The 18,226-nt window shown below is 39.0% G+C and overlaps 1 long non-coding RNA gene across 1 annotated transcript in view; it reads right to left on the reverse strand.

Annotated features, from left to right (window-relative positions):
• The window catches only part of LOC143442165 (uncharacterized), a 39,750-nt gene that overhangs the window by 2,253 nt on the left and 19,271 nt on the right, over nucleotides 1-18,226 (reverse strand). The window contains exon 4 of the long non-coding RNA XR_013110186.1: nucleotides 4,179-4,312. This is a non-coding gene — a long non-coding RNA (uncharacterized LOC143442165). The remainder of the gene's footprint in view (nucleotides 1-4,178; nucleotides 4,313-18,226) is intronic.

Below are 18,226 nucleotides of genomic sequence, written 5' to 3' on the forward strand. Positions count from 1 at the left end.
CCTCCCCCTCCCTGTCTTATGTCTCTTTCATCCTTCTCAATCCTCCTCCTCTGTACCAGATTTTTAATTCTATGTGAGTGACTGACCTTTGTTGATGTAAACAAGCTTATGCTCCGCTACTCCCTTTGAAAGTTGGGTACATTCTTTCTAAATATCTGCACATAATACCCCTATGTGAATTCTCTTTACACTTTCCTGAGACTTCAAAAACCTTCCTATGTCAATCAGTATTGTAGATATCCACTTTATTCTGGATTTGACCTTTTTAAGGCACAGTGCTGGGTACCTTTCAAAGGGCTTATAAGCACGGCTCCATGCTAGATGCAGAGGTTATACTGCCACTGAGAGGAAAACAGTCTATGAGAGTTAAGTCTGAACTGACAAGAGAAACATGGCTTAGATACATTTCCATCATGGACCTGGAGGTTTAATGGCACAAAAGGAGGTGTCATCAAGGATTCTCATTTTTATATGAATGACCAGAAGAACAGAAAAGGAACAAGGACTCACAACTTCTGCAGCAAAGTGGGTGAGAGTTTCTTTATTATCTCATCTTAGGACCAGAGAAAGCAGCATTTATTCACTGACACCCACAAAAAATCAGATCTGCTGCTACCTGACCTCTTTACCTGCAGAAGGGAGCCAACCACTAAAGAAATCAGCATGACTTGTTAAAACATACCCCCATGTTCCAGTGTGGGTTGGATCTGCAGTGAGGTTAAAATACTGCCACCATTGACCTTTGACTCTGAAGTTCAGTTGAATCTTTTTCTTGTATAAATGGCCTTTGACATACAGTCCCAGACCAGCAGCAAGAATGTCACATGGATATATGTGGGAAGGATTCATCTCACTTTGGAGTTCTTTAGGCAGTCCCAAGGTACAAGCCAAAAATTTTAATGTGTTATCTGCTGATTCTGATGGAAGCTAATTTCTGTGAACCACTGTGAGAGAACAAGAGTAAAAACAGGGATTCTGCCTTAACTCAACATAGTGCCTGGAAGTTTGCAAAAAAGAAAATGCAAAATAATTTTAATAATACATTCTGTTAATTGAGTGTTGGTTCTCTGCCAATCTAATTTGTGAAGTCCCATTGTTTTGTCTGATAGCTGAAGACACTGAGTGGACAGTATCTAAGTACTCTGTTTACATAACAGGCTCATGACTGACATGTGAGTCCTTCTAGCTTTAGAACACAATGGGCTCCTGAGAGCTGCTCATCAGACCTCCTTCGGCTTGCTGCATATGAGATAGTTGAGGATGAAGCCAAAAAAATGCCTGGATCGTCTGGATGGTTCTCTTCTCCACTTTGCCCTCAGCACGAGGTACAGGAATACCCACACTTCAAATGAAGTAGCTTTTCTGGGAGAACCCCAGTAGCTCATCACCTATCATTCCATTTTTTATATCATTAAACAAGCTCAAAAATAAAAGGCCAGTACTCCGTGCTTAGACATCTTACAAAGAGCATCCTATGAAAAGTTGAAAGGAATAGTTGATTATTTACTTAGGAAATGGTGTGTCCACTCAGTAATATTACAAGTCCATGGTGCAAAGATTGACAGGCAAGTTCGAATATGTCACTGTTGCAGTTAGGATGCCTTTTGGGGGGTCATCCTGTTCAACGGGAACATGATGTCCATTTTAGCTGCAACCTACTGTCTGAGAAGGTTCAAACATGTAGCTCTTTGAGCCTATGAAAGTAACCAAGTGCAAGCCAATCAACTTCAGCTCCTCGGAATTATGCTAGCTTGAACCAGGAAGTGCATCAAGCACATGCTAGATCTACTTCCTGCTGCAGGCTTCGGCATTTGAAAATACAGCCTGGGATTAAATCCTTAAGCTACAATTTACTAGTTGGGCAAATATTATCAAGCCACATAGTTTGTGTGAGTTCCTGTTGTGGCCCTCTCCACTCCAAGCTTGGCGGCCACTGTTTCCCTGCCCAAGCTGCCGCTCCAGTCTGTGGGTCAGGGTCAAGAGAGAGGGGGGGGGGATTAAGGGGAAGAGATGTGAAGAATGGAGACAAGACAGAGGTTCTGATCAAGTCTCTAGTCTCCTTTGTTGAAGGGAAATCTGGGGTATTTATACGCTTTTGCCACGTGCCTTGTAGGTGAGTGGATATCACGTGCCTTACAGGTGTGGATATAATGTAAGCCTTACAGGCGTGTATAATGTGGATAGCACGTGCACCGTGCGCCTTGCAGGCTTGGATACCACGTGTGTGCGCCTTACAGGCATGTATGGTGTGGATAGCACGTGGAGAGCACGTGGATAGCACGTGAACCGCATGCCTTGCAGGCATGGATACCACATGCGCCTTGCAGCTGGGGGCAGTAAACAGCAAAACAAAATATGTTGGATATCAGAGTGTGCTTCAGCTGTTGTAGGCTGTTGAAAAACAAGTCTCATGTCAGGGTATATGGCTGAAGATGGCTGCAAAGCTGGTAGCCGCTTTCTGCTAAAAGTCGGCTCCCAACAAGTTCCATTCCTCCACTTGTCAAATGAAATATTCTCACATTTTTAACAACCTCTGCTAGGTTGCACAATCCATCATCCCCATACCTCTGCAGTTTGGATTTTTACTCAGAGATGACCCATGGCCTCTGGATAGTTAATGTCATAAAGATTATACACCCGAAGTGGTACTTTTCACTCTGAAGGCTCAGTCTTGTTGTTGCTGCAGCCTTGTAATTCTATATCTGGCCTTACAGTAGACTTATACTCGACTTATAGAAGTAGCTCTATGGTTAGATGCAATGTCAGGTCTAAGTCATTGTGGGGAAATGACCAGAAACACAGTGAAGGCTTTATCCTAGCCCCTGCTGATGTGGTTGGCACTCCTCCCTCATCTCCTTTTTTCCTTCATTTCCCGCTGAATATTGTCTTTGTCCCTCTCTTCAGAACATTTTATAACAAGCTCTTTTTCTTTAGGTTGTCAAGTTGGATATTCTAGGTTTCAATCTTGGTTCCAAAATAATTAATTCTATGACTAAAGAAGTTACTTAAGCTTTGAACCTTAGCTCTTGACAGGCTAGCCTTGATAGTAGTGGTATCTGTTAGTATTCTGTCTAAACTCCACCTCCCCAGTTACCTGGCAACAGCTAGGTATGCTCCTCCCCACAGTTACCTGGCAACCGCCAGGTAGGCCTATCCACTATAAAAGGGGCTGCTTGCCCCCTCCTCTCTCTCTTATTCTCTTACTCTCTTACCCTCTTGCCTCTCTGTCCCCTCCCCCACCTTCCTCTCTCTCCACGTGGTCATGGCCGCCTCTACTTCTCCCTCTCTTATCTCTTTCATCTTCCTCTCCCCACCTTTGCCCTTTCCCCTGAATAAACCTCCCCCCCCTTTTTGGAACCGCGTGGTCTGGAGTGGTCTGTTCTGAACTGCACACTTTTTCTTAAAAGAACTAATAGTATCAGTCACAAAGAATTATTTTAAGAACAAATGAGGGGCAATACATATTATTACAGAAGCTGAGTATGCAAGTCTCGGAAAATATTAGCTTTAAGATGTGCTCTTGAACTATTAAATAATTGTATTAACTTGATAACTATTTGAAGAAGAAACATTTTAGAGGAATAATTGAGAAAAGTCTAGGGGAAAAACTCTAGATGTGTTAAAAGGCCCTCTGTGGCTTTTAAAGAGACATTCAAGTCAACACCCAGACAAAAGGCCCAGTAAAGAGAAAAATAAAGAAACGAGCAGGAGACACTGTAGATACAAGCAAGTGGAAAGAAATGCTACTTGGAAGAAGAGCTTGGTGTGCGACAGGATGCTGTGTGCTTCCTGAGTGCACAATTAAGTCCTTCAGGGCCTGTATTTTGAGCTGTTTCTATTGTTCTTAAATGACTGTATTCTACTGTTGATATTTTGGATTTTGCCCTACTTTGTCATTTTTAAGCCTCTCAACATGAAGAAAGTGCCCCTGTTCCAGTGAACATGCCCAAGACAGGATGCTTACTAAAGGTTAGGAACTATAAACATACCAAACATCAAACAAACATCACTGAAACCTCAAAATTATTCATCAGCTATGATTTTAATTTACCAAAGCTGTTTTCTTAAATCTGTAGGCTTTGTTCACAGATGGCAATATTTAAATCACAGAGTTAACAGAAAGTGATAAGATCTTGGTAGTGTGATGCCTCCAGTAAACCAGAACTGTGCAAACTTACCAATTAAATGTGACAACTCCTTAAAGCATTTAATTCTACAAATGCAACACAACAACCCCATAGCAGGATCATCCTGAGACTCGAATTCTGATGTTTCTCTCAGCTGTTCTTCCTTAAGGTGGCACACATCAGAACTGCAAATGAAGACCAGACAGTAGAAATTTTAATTAATATCTGGATACCAGGTGCCAAAGCTTGCCCCTGTCACAGAGGGACTCACAGTGAGAATCTTCAGACCTGAGACATCCAACTGGACTGGCTTGGTGTCACTGTGCCTTTTCCTTGTTCTTGTTTGAGGAAAACAAACATTGTAGACCCCAAAACTGACTTAGAGGGTGTTTTCTTAAATCACATTTCTAGAATTTATTTTAAAATATAATTTTAAATATAATTTTCACCATTACTAGACAAGGCTTTCATCTTGCAGAATCTAATTTCTTATCCCTAAGGTATACATCAGATCCACAGAAGCATGCCAGAGAGCCTACCAAGACTTCCCTCAGTGAAGGAACTCATGGTGTTTTATCGAAAAAAATAGAAGAGAAATTTTGCTTCTTCCTTACCTACTCCATAGCTCATCCTCTACCACTGGAGTGTTCTTGTATAAACCCTTCCTAATTTCATGTCTTCTTTCTCTGTGTTACTTACTGAGTTTAATAAGAGTTACCTACCTGAGCATGTGTGCTGTGTTATTTAATGAAGTAGAAAGACTTACCATTGTTTTACACCAATAAAGATAATGACAAATTTTCCCTAAGGAATGACAATTGCCACAAGTTCTTCTGGGAGGGGTATAACCTTTGGGCCTTCCTCATTTGGAATGAGCAAGATATGGTTCTATTTTACAAATAGAGTGGATTTCATGAATAATGAAATTAACGACTATTAATCTAATATCTGTGAGACAATAATTAATAGTAGTAGCAGTAGTAATAATATCAGTATTGTTGAGCTGAATATACTAATCTTCTCATATGGAAGAGAGCTAACATGCTAACAGAATCCTAAGGGGCTCTCTGCAAGTGGCTAAGTCAGTGATTATCTCTGCTGTAAGAGTATGTGCCAGAAGCAGACAATGTGGTTGACTGGACTGTATGTCTTTCTTTTTGCAACTGGAATCAAACTCTAATGCATCAGGTCTCCTGGTCAAAGCCATGGTAACAGACAGGATTCTTTGTCCACAGGTGGATGAGTCTTTTCAGCAAGGGGTGGTACTGAACCCCATTGAACCCTAGCCCAGAAAATTTCAACTGCTATTGTACCTATTAATCTAAACAGTCTCACAGATGCCAGATGGAAGAGTAGTTCACAGCCCCTCAGCATTGTTCTCTTGCTAATGTGAATGGTAAAATTATACTGAATTTTCTATTTTGTTCATTTCTGCCATGCTAGAACTGAAATGGAAGGGGATAAAGAGTATATGGGATTATAAAAGACTCTGTTAAAAAGTAAGCATCCACATGGTAACAGCAGGCATATTATTTTAAAGCATTTCTATAGAAAAGATTTTCCCATTGTGTGTAATATTTAAACACATGCAGAAAGTAATTTTACAGAGCGTTTCCCCATAGAAAGTTGTGATCAGTGTGGTTTGTCAGGCTCTCTGAGAATTGGAAGTCTCACAGTCTGTGTGCTTCAGCTCACATGTCTCTCCTCACATTACTGCTTTTTATAACAAGGAGAGAAAGACATGTTGAACATTGTAAAGAAGTAATAAAATAGCTTTTAAATAAAGAAATATATTATTGTGGAGTTGTGTAGGCATTGTACCTGAGAAATATTTCATGACACGTTGCTGTGTCTATTCATTTGTGGAAATGTTTGAAATTGTTCAAAGGGGCTTAGTTTCCTGTTTTGGAGAAGGGTTAAGTTTAGTGTGACAGTTTGTTAAAAAAGGACAGTGTGGAAAAACGTTCTTTCACTGAATATCTCATCTCCTAATAGTATTTTTTCAGATATATTTAGACTACATACTATTTTCTGCCAAATGCAGAATCAAACATCAGCTATAGACAGTTATGATATCTGCATACATACATTCTCACTGGTGCCATTCATTCGCATCAGTTCAGAAGGAATTACTCCACTGATTTTGTCAAAATTCTTGTCTTCTTGTAGCTGTGTAACTGTAGAAGCCACCACCAGAGTCCCCAGAGTATACATGGCTGAGATAATGAGCCACTGAATGCAGGGTGTGGTGACAAAGCTTGGGTATGGTATTCAGTATGGCCATTGATGCCAACTCTGCACCCTGATGAAGTTAGTTCAGCCTCATCCGCCCAAGAGTTTAATTTTTTTTAATCAATAGAATGAGAATAACCAAGAACTTCTTTAAAAGTTAAAAATAGGCATACTCAGAGGTTAAAAAGCTATTTTCCATTAAGAATATAACATGTTGGTATTATCTATTCTAAGTTTCATAAATGTTCAAGATAATGTATTTATATTACTAAAATAAACCCTGCACACAAAAACCATGTAATTACTAAAAATGTCAGGTTTTCCCACAGGGTCCTGAGAAGTAAGTTAGATTGCACTCAGGAGCTTCCCAACTAAGATAAAATTTTTGTGTATACAGGTATATTGTAGAATTTACTCATGTCTAAATATTCTTGTTTTACTAGTATTCATATATAAATTATAAGTATATACATATTAGCTATAGTTGATAAGCTAGCTCTGTGGGTACACAACATTGCTTCTTCAGTAACTTTTCTGAAGTTGTCATTCAAATTTGCTTTTCCCTAACACAGACTATACTCATGTGAAGCCTACAGGACATTTTAGGGAAGCTCTGCTCTTAATGCTACAAGAGAATTATAATTACAAATACAAGTGTTTCTGCCACTGGGACCAACTGTCCTCTGCAGTCCTGTAAGGTAACAGGTATCACATGATCACATCTAGTTGGTTCACTGGCACTTCAGCCAGTACCATCTCAAACTTGATCTGAAGAAATAGTCCAGGGTACAGATGTGATTGTTGCAGTGGGTTTATGTCATTATCAATGAGGGCACATGAACATTAGCCAAACAGATTGACAGAAGATGAACAAGTCAACCCAATACACTGTGGGTTCAGTAGGGATCACCATCACAACAAGATTTGGATTTCCCACCTACAGCCTTTGCACTTCTACACATAAAGATGAAGAGCTTAGAATGACTTACCAGTGAAAGGCCAACTATAGTAGTTTTAAAAAACCCCATCATTTTGGAAGCCTTTTTACTCAAATTTAAGACTTCTGCATTGTACTCCTACTGTTAACTTGACATAACCTAGTTTAGTCACCTAGGAAGGGTTTCAACTGAGGAATTTCTTTGATCAGATTGGCCTCTGGCTATGTCTGTTAGAGTACTTTCTTGATCGTTAATAGATGTGGGAGGGACAGTTCATTGTAGGCAATGCCACACCAAACAGAAATATCAGTAAGACCCAAGGGATACTGGTAATATTCACCAAGGTATTTTGACACCCTTCAGGTTGATTGCTCTGTGTCTGCTTCTAAGATGTTTTTGTTTGTATACATATAAAACTATGGCAGTTCCCAAAACTTAAAACCTCCCTTTGACATTGAAAATATCTGTTTATATTTCAAAATAGTGATAAACACCTGATTCTTTTTTCCTGTTTTTATTTATTTATTGTCTCAAGGCAGATTATTTGGTTCTATTTGTATACAAACAGAAACTAAACAATACTTATAAATCACACACATCCTCCTGGAAGTTAAATTTCTGCTTTAGTTCAACACTTCTTAGATAGTAGAAAAGGTACAATTTGAGATCAGACTTCCACACAATTTTTCCATGTCATTGGCTAAGGATGTGAGGTTTGTCTCAGTCAGTATTCTAGTGGTATGAAGAGACAGCATAACCATGACAACTCTTATAAATAAAAACATTTAACTGGAACTTTCTTGATTCCAAAGTTTAGTCCTTTATTATCATGGATGGAAGCATGGTGACACGCAGGCAGAGAGGGTGATAGAGAATGGATGGAAGCATGGTGACATGTAGGCAGAAAGGGTGATAGAGAAGTAGCTGAGAGTTCTACATCTGGATCATCAGGCAGTGGGCACAGATAAAACCACTGGGCCTTGTTTGAGTATTTGAAACCCCAAAGCCCACTCTAGTGACATACTTCCTCCAACAAGACCACATGACCTAATCCTTTCAAATAGTGAAATAGGGCTCCTTATGAGTCTGTAGAGACCATTCCTATTTAAATGCCCACAGACTCTTCAATTGAGAAATAATTTATATATCCTAATAAGACCCTAAGAAAAATGTGATAAACCTGTAGTTTTCTAACTTATAACAAGAGATGAAGAGCAGAGCTAACCCCCAGTGTTTCACCATTTTTTGTGATATTAAGAAGGGCTCCTGATTCATCATCTTTAGTTCTCTGGCTTTGTGTAATAAAAATATTATACAATTTGTGACATTTTCACAGTATTTTGTTATCATCTTTAATGAAAAAATGTGGAGAAATCATCTATGTCTGTGCTATAAAGACTGTGGCACTAAGTCCACCCTGCTGTGCATTTTGGCCTCTGACACCTGCCCAATTAGCTGAGCTAGTGATTCAGACAGAGAGCATATGATCCACAGCTACAGCCCCTAGACATTTACAGCAGGAACCTTCAGAGGAGCTCTCACAACCATTGGCTGTATGATGAGCATTTTCTTCCTCCTGTATCTTTCTTCTTTCTTGCTATTGGTGAGGTTGATTTTCCTTCATAAGTGAGCCTTTGTTTCCAATGCTCCTCATTATTAGTCAAATGCAAATCAGCACAGTATCTAGATAATACAGAGATAGGTCTGTGAAAATATGGTTGTGTACTCTACCAATGCATGCACACATTATTCCTTTTTCTTTGTTTGTCTTGCCTTTATTTTTGACAATTCCATAAACATAGGCAAGCTATTGTGCTCACATCCCCCTCCTTATCTTCCCACAACTACTATCCTTTTCTCCCCAACTGGTTCCCTTTCTACTTTCATGTTTAAAAAAACTATTCAGAGTTACTGTTACATATGTGAGCAAGATTGGAGGTTATTACTAGAGCTTGGCGCTACATCACTGAGGCATAGAACTACCTCTCTCACAGTAATAAGCTCCTCAGTGAGGGGTATGGCTTCATGTGCCCCTCCTATGTGACTGAATGCTGCAGGACTCATTCAGATGTCTGAGGCTGTTGTGGTTTTATGATTGCAGTGACCAAGCCATGTCTAGAAGACAACACTCCACACTACCCTTCACATTTCCAATCATATGCACCCCCTCCTGTCATATGCACTCTTCTTCCAAGATGCGCCATGTTCCTGAAAGGGGTGATGTTGATGACTGTTTTCTGGCAGAGAATTCAACAGTTACTTATGACCAGCTGGTAAAATGATGAGTCAAAAATCTTGACATAGATTGACAGTTGCCTGAAGTGGATACATTAATCACGAAAGCATATGGCTTCCTTGGATCACACTTTCAACATTTCACATTCATTCACTTTGAAAACTGAATAATTCTGACTCACACATCTGCTTATTGGTTTCCCACATAAATGAAAACGTGTAACATGTAATACAATTACATGTTATAAATCTGCACCTAAAAGGCTTGTCATTTAAGTGTGAACTCAGAATGTACTTGAAGTCTTTGAAAATGGATGACACAATCCTGGAACCATATATTATATACTTTTGTATCTTACATATTTATTTTACTTGGATTAGTTGAATTTAAACTCTCTCTCCCTCCCCCCCCCGTGTGTGTGTGTGTGTGTGTGTGTGTGTGTGTGTGTGAAGACTCCAAAAAAAACAGCAGCTCAATTCATCTATGGAATGCTATTAATTTTCTTTGGGATACATATTTTAAACAATCTTGCTGGTTTATAGCACTTAACATCTATGTAACAAATTAAACTGTTCCCTTTCTGCTTCTTTCAAATGGATATAATTTAATTTTAAGATGCAGCTTTTATCATACAGTTTTCAGGAAGTAATTTATAAGGTCAGACTCACTCAAATCAGCACTCTTTATCAATTTACTGGAATTTTTAGTATCATGATTTTATGTTTTCCTGAACTATGTCAGTACGTTTAGTCTAAGATAATATGTCCTCTATTTTAAGGATGAGTTATAATAACCACATTTGTGCAGGTTATTTTTCTGAATGATGTCTAATAGACAGTCTTTGTTCTTTAGTGTTGCCTAGACTTCTCTTAGCTGTCCTTATTCTCACACGCTCTTAGTCACAAAGGGACAAACAGGAGGCACATGTGCCTGAAGATCCCAGGATGGACCCACCGTTTTGTATGTCAAAGCATTAATTTAAAAACAAAGTGAGGAGATAGCTCTCTTTCTAAGGTATTAATTCTAAATTTATTAGGTTAGCAGACATTTTTAGATAGAGGCATACACCCTGATTAATTTCAGAATTACTTATACAAATTGTCTTCTCTACGGCTTGAAAACAAGCAAACTTGAGTCTGATATTTGCATGACAACCTCAAATATTTTGTGGTTCTAGTCATTTGAGTATTTTTGTTACACTGAACACATTTATGACTTGCCTTCACTGCAGACATTGGTCAAATTTGTTAATGATTCTTCCTTGACATCCAGTGTGCCTACAGAGGGTCAGCCACAGACACCTTTTTCTGACTACTGAAAATTCCAGAGAACTGTAAGGTAATATGACTGGCTCTTAAATATTTCTAGACTTTTCTCTGCCATGAATAACTAAATTCCCTGCCCTTTGCCCTCTGACGTACTTTGGAACTAGATATGTCAGGGAACAGTGTATGAATTTTCTTTCTTGATTTGTGGCTTAGCTGCATCTTGTGATTCATGCTCTTACGCTCTAACCGTGTTTCACTTCTCTTCTGCTGTGCTTGTGTGGAACTCTATCTAGATCTCTCCTCCTTTCTCTTCACATTCTCCTGTGGATAGGTCTATCTACATGGATGAGCATTCCATGTCATGCTGACAAGCTGGTTAGCGTCTTTCCATTATGTGCCTCTCATTTATCCATACTCATTAAAGGCATGTGTTTCTCTTAACACTGCATCTGCATGTGCAAATTAACCCTTAGGTTTTCTTTCCTGAACACTCCATAACATTTTAGAAAAATAATAGCACTATACAGAGAGTTATGGGAATGTGTTGGGACCCAATTTAAGGGAAAACCTACTATTCTAACCATCTGTCCCATTTTAATTTCAATTGTTTGCCTAGAATCTCATTTTACCAAGAAAATATATAACAATGAACAAAAGGACCATCTTTCTACCACTAATTTATCAGCCTCCTTGTGTATCCACATTCTCAGCCAAATTCACAAGCTCACAGCACATCCATGGCATCTCTATTTAAACTCTAACCTTTTATTTGAGTTTTGAGCATAATATTACCACCAATATGCCAGCAGACTTGTTTCTGTTGTTTATGACACCATCCATACCCACCATAGGCCTGCGCCCACCTTCAAAGGAAAGAAACAGCTAGACAACAGGCCACTTTCCAAACTGTCCTTTTTGTACATCATCCCTGAGTGGTTTCTTGTGATTATCAATATTGACTGTCAAGTGATAGGATTAGAACCTTCTAGGGCTTGAGTCTCCAGGGACACTTCTAAAGAATTATCTAGATTGGGGTAACTAAGGTGAGATTACGGTTCAGGAACAGGTCTGGAAACTGGAAGGAAGGGAGAATGTGCACAGAACCCCAATAATAATAATAATCACTCTCTGCTCCTCATGTAGATATGACCATTATATCAACAAGCTTACGCAAACTCCAGCTGCCACACCTTCCTTACTATAATGGACCCAGATCTTCTGTAAGTTGCTTGAGTCAGGGTTTTTCATCACAGTATCAGGTAAAGTCAATGCAGGCTCAACCTCACTGCCCTTCACTTGCTTCACACAAACCAACCAATTCTGCCACATAGGCTGTGAAGACACCCTCATCCTGCAGCAGCTCCTCCTGGCACCCACATACCCAACAACTCAGGACTCACCTGCCTTTTATCTGAGCCAGGGTAATTCTTTCACCTCGTGAAGACAGTTCACTCCAATGCGCTCCGTATTTTTAAAGCACCCATTGCTCACATTAATCTTTCCTCCATTTCTAAATAGCAAAGGCTTAGACACTCACATGATGACTCCTTTATTATTTGTAATTAATTTTTAGATTTCTCTTCATCTAATGCAATGGTTTTAAACACTGCTTATTCATAATAGTAAATAAATAAAATTCGTAGCTACTGTGCAATGGGAAGTATTATAATTAATTTAGTGGCTCAGATTAATTTTCAGGGAAATTAATTTCACTTTTCAGATGGTTAAGCTGGATCCTAGAAAAATTTCATGTCTTGGCCAAACTGACAAAATTGCATAGTACACAGGGGCTTGTTTATGTTTATTTTAATACAGAGTTCTTAACTCTCCCTACTGCAATATGTTAAAGACTTAGTTTCACAGCCCTGACCTTTCTGTGAATCTCCAGTATCTAATTTCCTAATTTTTCACCCAATACCCACATGCATTTGAGTATTTCTAGCACATCTAACAGGTAAACACATTGACATAAATATGCACCCCACCTCTCTTGATCTGTATCTCCAAGATGATCTCTTGTAATTTTCATAGCCCTTGAACTGACCATGATTACATTCTTATCTTGTCCTCATGGATCTTGAATTTACCACAGTTTTGTTCCATCTCACCCTCATGGACTTTGAGCTACCCATGATTCTCGTTTCATCTCATCCTCATGGACATTGAACTGACCATGATCTTGTTCCATTTTGTCCTCATGGTCCTTGAACTGACCAAGATTCTACCCCACTCTCATCCCCATACACTTTGAACTGACAATGATTCTGTTCCATCTTGTCCTCGAGTCAGCACTACATGCCCTGCACCTGAACTCTGCATCCCCTGGTGCCCCTAGGATCCACATTCTTGCTTCACTTGTTCTAGGCTCATGGGTTATTCTGCACATCTCCTAAATCTCCTAAGAGTAAAATAGATTTCTAATATTCTTGTTTGTTTATCCTTTCTCTGCATGAGCTATTTTATGTTTCCTCAGACAATTATGACCATCTGACAATCTTTTTTTTTCTTATTGCCTGTCTTGCATTAAAATGTCACCTTCATTGGTCGACACAGAATTCATGGTGAGATCATCCTCTCCTTCTGCCAAACCCTCTACAGACCCTCCCTTGAACTGGCTTTATGCTGTTTGGTCTCTTCCTTCCTGCCTCAGTTTCTCCCTCTCTAAGGGTATTTATTTATCAGGAGGTTTACACAAATGCTGCTGTTTCTGCTATGATGATGCTCACAATGGCTTCCATTAAGATGTCATTCTTATATTTTTAGACAAATTTTCTTTTGATTTCAGAGATGATTTTCATCACCTACCTGGGAACACTACATCTGTGCCTCTGGTTTTATTCTTCACACATTTATGTTTAATTGTGTTTAATCGACAAACATCAGTGGATGCTTTCACACTTGTGTGTGGCAATATTACCATTATACACCGTACTTCCCAAAGGGCAGACACAGAAGTCTGCATGCAGTAGTCACTCAGACATACTCATGGCAGTGTGACTGAGAATGGCTCCCATAGGTTTATATATTTTAATACTTCTCTCCCACAGGGAGAACATTTGGGAAGTATTAGGAAGTTTGTCATTGCTGTAAGAAGTGGGCCATGGGAGTGGGAGGCTTCAGAAGCCCATGCCTGGCCATCATCTCCCTTGCTCTCTGAATCATGCCTGAGGATCAGATATGAGCTCTCAGCTACTACTTCAGCACTATTCCTGTCAGTCTGACACCTTGCTCCCTGCCATGATGGTCATGGACTCTAGCCCTCTGTACCATACGCTCCAAATAAACCCCTCTATGTGTTGTCTTGGCTATGGTGTCTTACTACAGAAATAGAAAAGTAACTAACACAATAACCCTCTTCATTTAAAAACAGTGTTTTCCAGTTGAGTCCTATAAGCTTCACTACAAATTTAGCTGTTTGGAAACATCTGTCATTATCACTACGATGAGTCACATGATAAGGTTCTTAAACGTTTATATTTTTTAATCTTTTTTATATCCATAATTTTTGACAAGAAGAAAATGTTTGAAGCTTCTTTTAATGGCTGTCAATCAATTACTTTTCCTGGTATTTTGCTTCTGTTAATTAGAACATCATTTCTCACATTATTCTTGATTAACCAGCAGGGAGTACATTAGCTTCAACATCACCTTTAAAAACCCAGAGAAGTCCAGGATTCAGAAAGGGCGCTACAGCAGTGTACCCCTAGTCCCCCCTCTTTTATCTAAAACAAGAAGGACCCTGATGCCTTCTGTTTCCCTGGGTTTGAACCTTGTGTGCTGATTTTAGCCTAGTGGATTAGATTGGCACAAAGAACAGCTGCTTTTGCCTCTGTTGGCATAAATTTAACAAGCCCCATTGTCTTATCAAAGAGGCAGAAATAGAAAACACATGAGAATGGAATTCAGTTTCATTTGTTGGACTTGTCGAATACGGGATTTTTATATGGGATTTATTTATTTATTTATTTATTTATTTATTTTTTGGTTTTTCGAGACAGGGTTTCTCTATGTAGCCCTGGCTGTCCTGGAACTCACTCTGTAGACCAGGCTGGCCTCAAACTCAGAAATCCACCTGCCTCTGCCTCCCAAGTGCTGGGATTAAAGGCATGTGCCACCACCGTCCAGCTTGGGATTTCTATATAACATAAACATATCTGTCATAAATATCAGGTGACTGCTTGTGGAAGCCAGTAGCTATGCTCTCCAGCATCACACTCTTCAAAATCTCAAATTCAGTACAATTACTGCTTTATGTATGAGTTTTACTGTGTGGTTAGCATGAGAAAAACAAACTCCATATGCAAAATGGCACAGCTATTCCACATATGTATTTAATAAGCAATTTGGTTCTATCGTTGGTGGGTTGTTTTGGGAACATTGAGGAAAAATGATAAACTGTTTCTCACTACTTTTCTATGGGAAACTCTGTTTTTCTACCTAAAGTCCTTTCCTCCTTTAAAGGAGTTGGACTCTTTTTGAAGCAGTGGATGAGTTCCTATTTTGAGGACGATATCCGAGCTTTGGCTCCTCCTAAAATGTGAGCCAATCAACTCCTTATGTATGTGATGCTCATATTTTAAATATAAACCTCTGTCTAGCAAGACTCCATAGATTGTGCTTATGTAACATATTTATTTTAATTCAAACTCAAGATACTAGGGCCACCTTTCTAGGAGACCTAAATTACACTGTAATTTAATTTTATTACCTAATAAATGGTCACAGTCTTTTAATATATGTTATCTAAGAGCTGGTGATGACAGTTTCCCTGTGAGTTTTAGAAAGCTGCAGAAAGGGTAGGACACAGGGCTCAGCCTGGAGGAAACATCATGCTGTTTCTCATATGTTTCTGCACAGGTCCCTCCAGACTGACTTCCAACATTGAAGCTACAGTCAACCTTGCTCACAGTGACATTGCTGTGGCAGGTACTGGGGAGGGTCCTATGTGTCTAGAACCTACTTCCTGCTGAATAGTGAAAGTCTCCTACTACTCCCTTTTTAGCAAAAACCAGGCATGATCAGCTAGATATCAAACCCTGCTGAGTACACTGAGGTGTTTCTTTCTTTTGTTTGTTGTTGGTTTTTTTTTGTTTTCTTGGTTTTTTTGTAGAATCAGTATAAACTTTTCATATGTCCATTTAAAGAGTCAAATCAGTGATAATAAATCAATTAAATGTGCTTTGAAAACTGTCTGTCTCTTTGACACTCCCTCCTCTCATATAGATATATAGATATAGATAGATATAGAGATAGAGATAGAGATAGAGATAGAGATAGAGATAGAGAGATAGAGAGATAGAGAGATAGATAGATTCAGCTTTTATAAAGTACAAGTTCTTCCTAACATGTAGGTCACCACAATCAGATTTTGTGTGTAGATGTTACATCCCATTGAACCAGAGTGTGGCCTTATTTTGAAGCAGACTTTTCACATCTCACATATTAAAGATCCAGAAATAAACTTATGATGAATCCAAGGATTTAGAAGAAGACCTTCTAAACAAGAAGACCTGAGGTTTTTAGGAGACACCCAGAGAAAGACAAACAAAAGATTTTTATGATGAGAAGGAAAGAAAAGGAAGCATGCTTTCATAAGTCACCATTTGAAGTAAGCCTGGAGACATCTTTCTTCAGCCCTCTAAGAAGAATAATTGTGCCAATGCTTGGTTATGAGCCTCTATCACCTTACTGTGGTGAAACAGAATTAAGCTTCTTTAATCCAACAACTTGACTGCAGCTTTGTGCATCTGCCTGGGGAAACTGAGACACCATGCATCTGACATTTTGTCTGTCTGGTTTTTGTGCTGTTTTTCTTTTCCTAAATGTTCCTCTCAGGTACACTATAGAAGTCTCAGGGAAAGGCCACTTTAATAAAATTAATATAGATAATATTTAATGTAAAACAAATGTCTTTAGGCTCTTTCACATTGATAAATAAAAACTTTGTAAGTAAAAATGCATTGTGGTTCAGTTTGGTGGGGCATGCTGAAATCTCAAAACTTGACAGTTAGAGGCAAGAGGATTGCAAGCTGAGGCCATCCTGTTGAAGAAAAGTTCTTTGTGGGTAGACTGGGAAACTGAGTGAGTTACCTGTAATAAAGAAAGTATTCTACAGACTGAGACAATTTTGGAGGCCTTGATGACTTTTAATGCATGACGTCCTGTTGTAAGCAACCCTGTCTCTCAGTGTGTAATGCAAAATCCTGCCACACGTTCTGTTTCATTTGGAGGGAAATCATTCCTGTGTTCCTTAAACAGAGCTCCAAGAAGCTCACTTTTCAAAATGAAGGTTTGTCTATGTAAAGTTGCCTGATTTGAATGCAGATCATCGTGCCTCTCATTAAAACCAATGAAACCCAAGGTAGACACTTGTGCACCCCAGGCAATGTACAACCCCAAGTGTGTTTATTTGCATCTTAGCTCTAACATCCCTCTTTTATAGCTAAGGGGAAAGCAATGGTACATGGGAAGCTTCTTCATATGGGTATTCGGCTTCTGTCTTCTTGTAGGAATAGTGACACTTGTATACAATGACACTTGTATACAAGTGACATTGTACACAATGGCACCCATAATGGTGTTTCTACAAGTGACAAGAGGCAGGTGAGTTACTGATACAAGCCAAAGTATGAGCTTTGTCTCCAAGCTTTTGGGAAACAACCTCAGCCTCAGGCATCAATAAGGTCATCCACTGGAACAGACTCTGTATAATAGTCAGATTTCAGACTGAAATGAGTGCGTCTGGTACGTATTCCAGTGCTGCCACACCCTAGTGGACAGACTCTGATACTTCTTACTCAGGACCTGTTATTAAAGATGTTATGGGGAGCACCGAGCTTTGTTAGAGGGTCCACACCTCCAGTTGCTTGCTGTAGGTCTTAGGCTACATGAAGATGTTCATGACAAATTAAAATATGTTATATTTTAATTGGGAAAGCATGTCTTCCTGACCTTGAGAGTTGGACATTTTCCTGAAATCTATCAGCCAAAAATACATCTCATTTACAATGTACAGTGCTGGAGTCTTATGCCTAACAAATGAAGTAATGCTCTAATATTTTATAAAACTATGTCTTTCTCATTTACATAGAGAGAGAAAGAGAGAGAGAGAGAGAGAGAGAGAGAGAGAGAGAGAGAGAGAGAGAATTAAAATTATTTAGGTATGAAAGATACACATTTTACCTAAGCCTGCCAACTTCCAGATTTAGCGTAATAACAACAGTGCAGAAGACAGGTTAAATAAGAGTGTAGCAGTTTTAAATGATGTGAAGATAATTGCTCCACTACATAAATATTACTTTTAACAAGCAGCTGTTTTGTTATTCACATTTTATTTGTGAATATGGCATGGCTATGAAGTGTATTTTCTTAGGGGGAAAGAAAATGTGTATGCCAGTAAAGTGAGGTCTTTAGTACAGGAAAATG

The sequence above is a fragment of the Arvicanthis niloticus genome, chromosome 4, assembly GCF_011762505.2.
Source record: "Arvicanthis niloticus isolate mArvNil1 chromosome 4, mArvNil1.pat.X, whole genome shotgun sequence".
NCBI lineage: Eukaryota > Metazoa > Chordata > Mammalia > Rodentia > Muridae > Arvicanthis > Arvicanthis niloticus.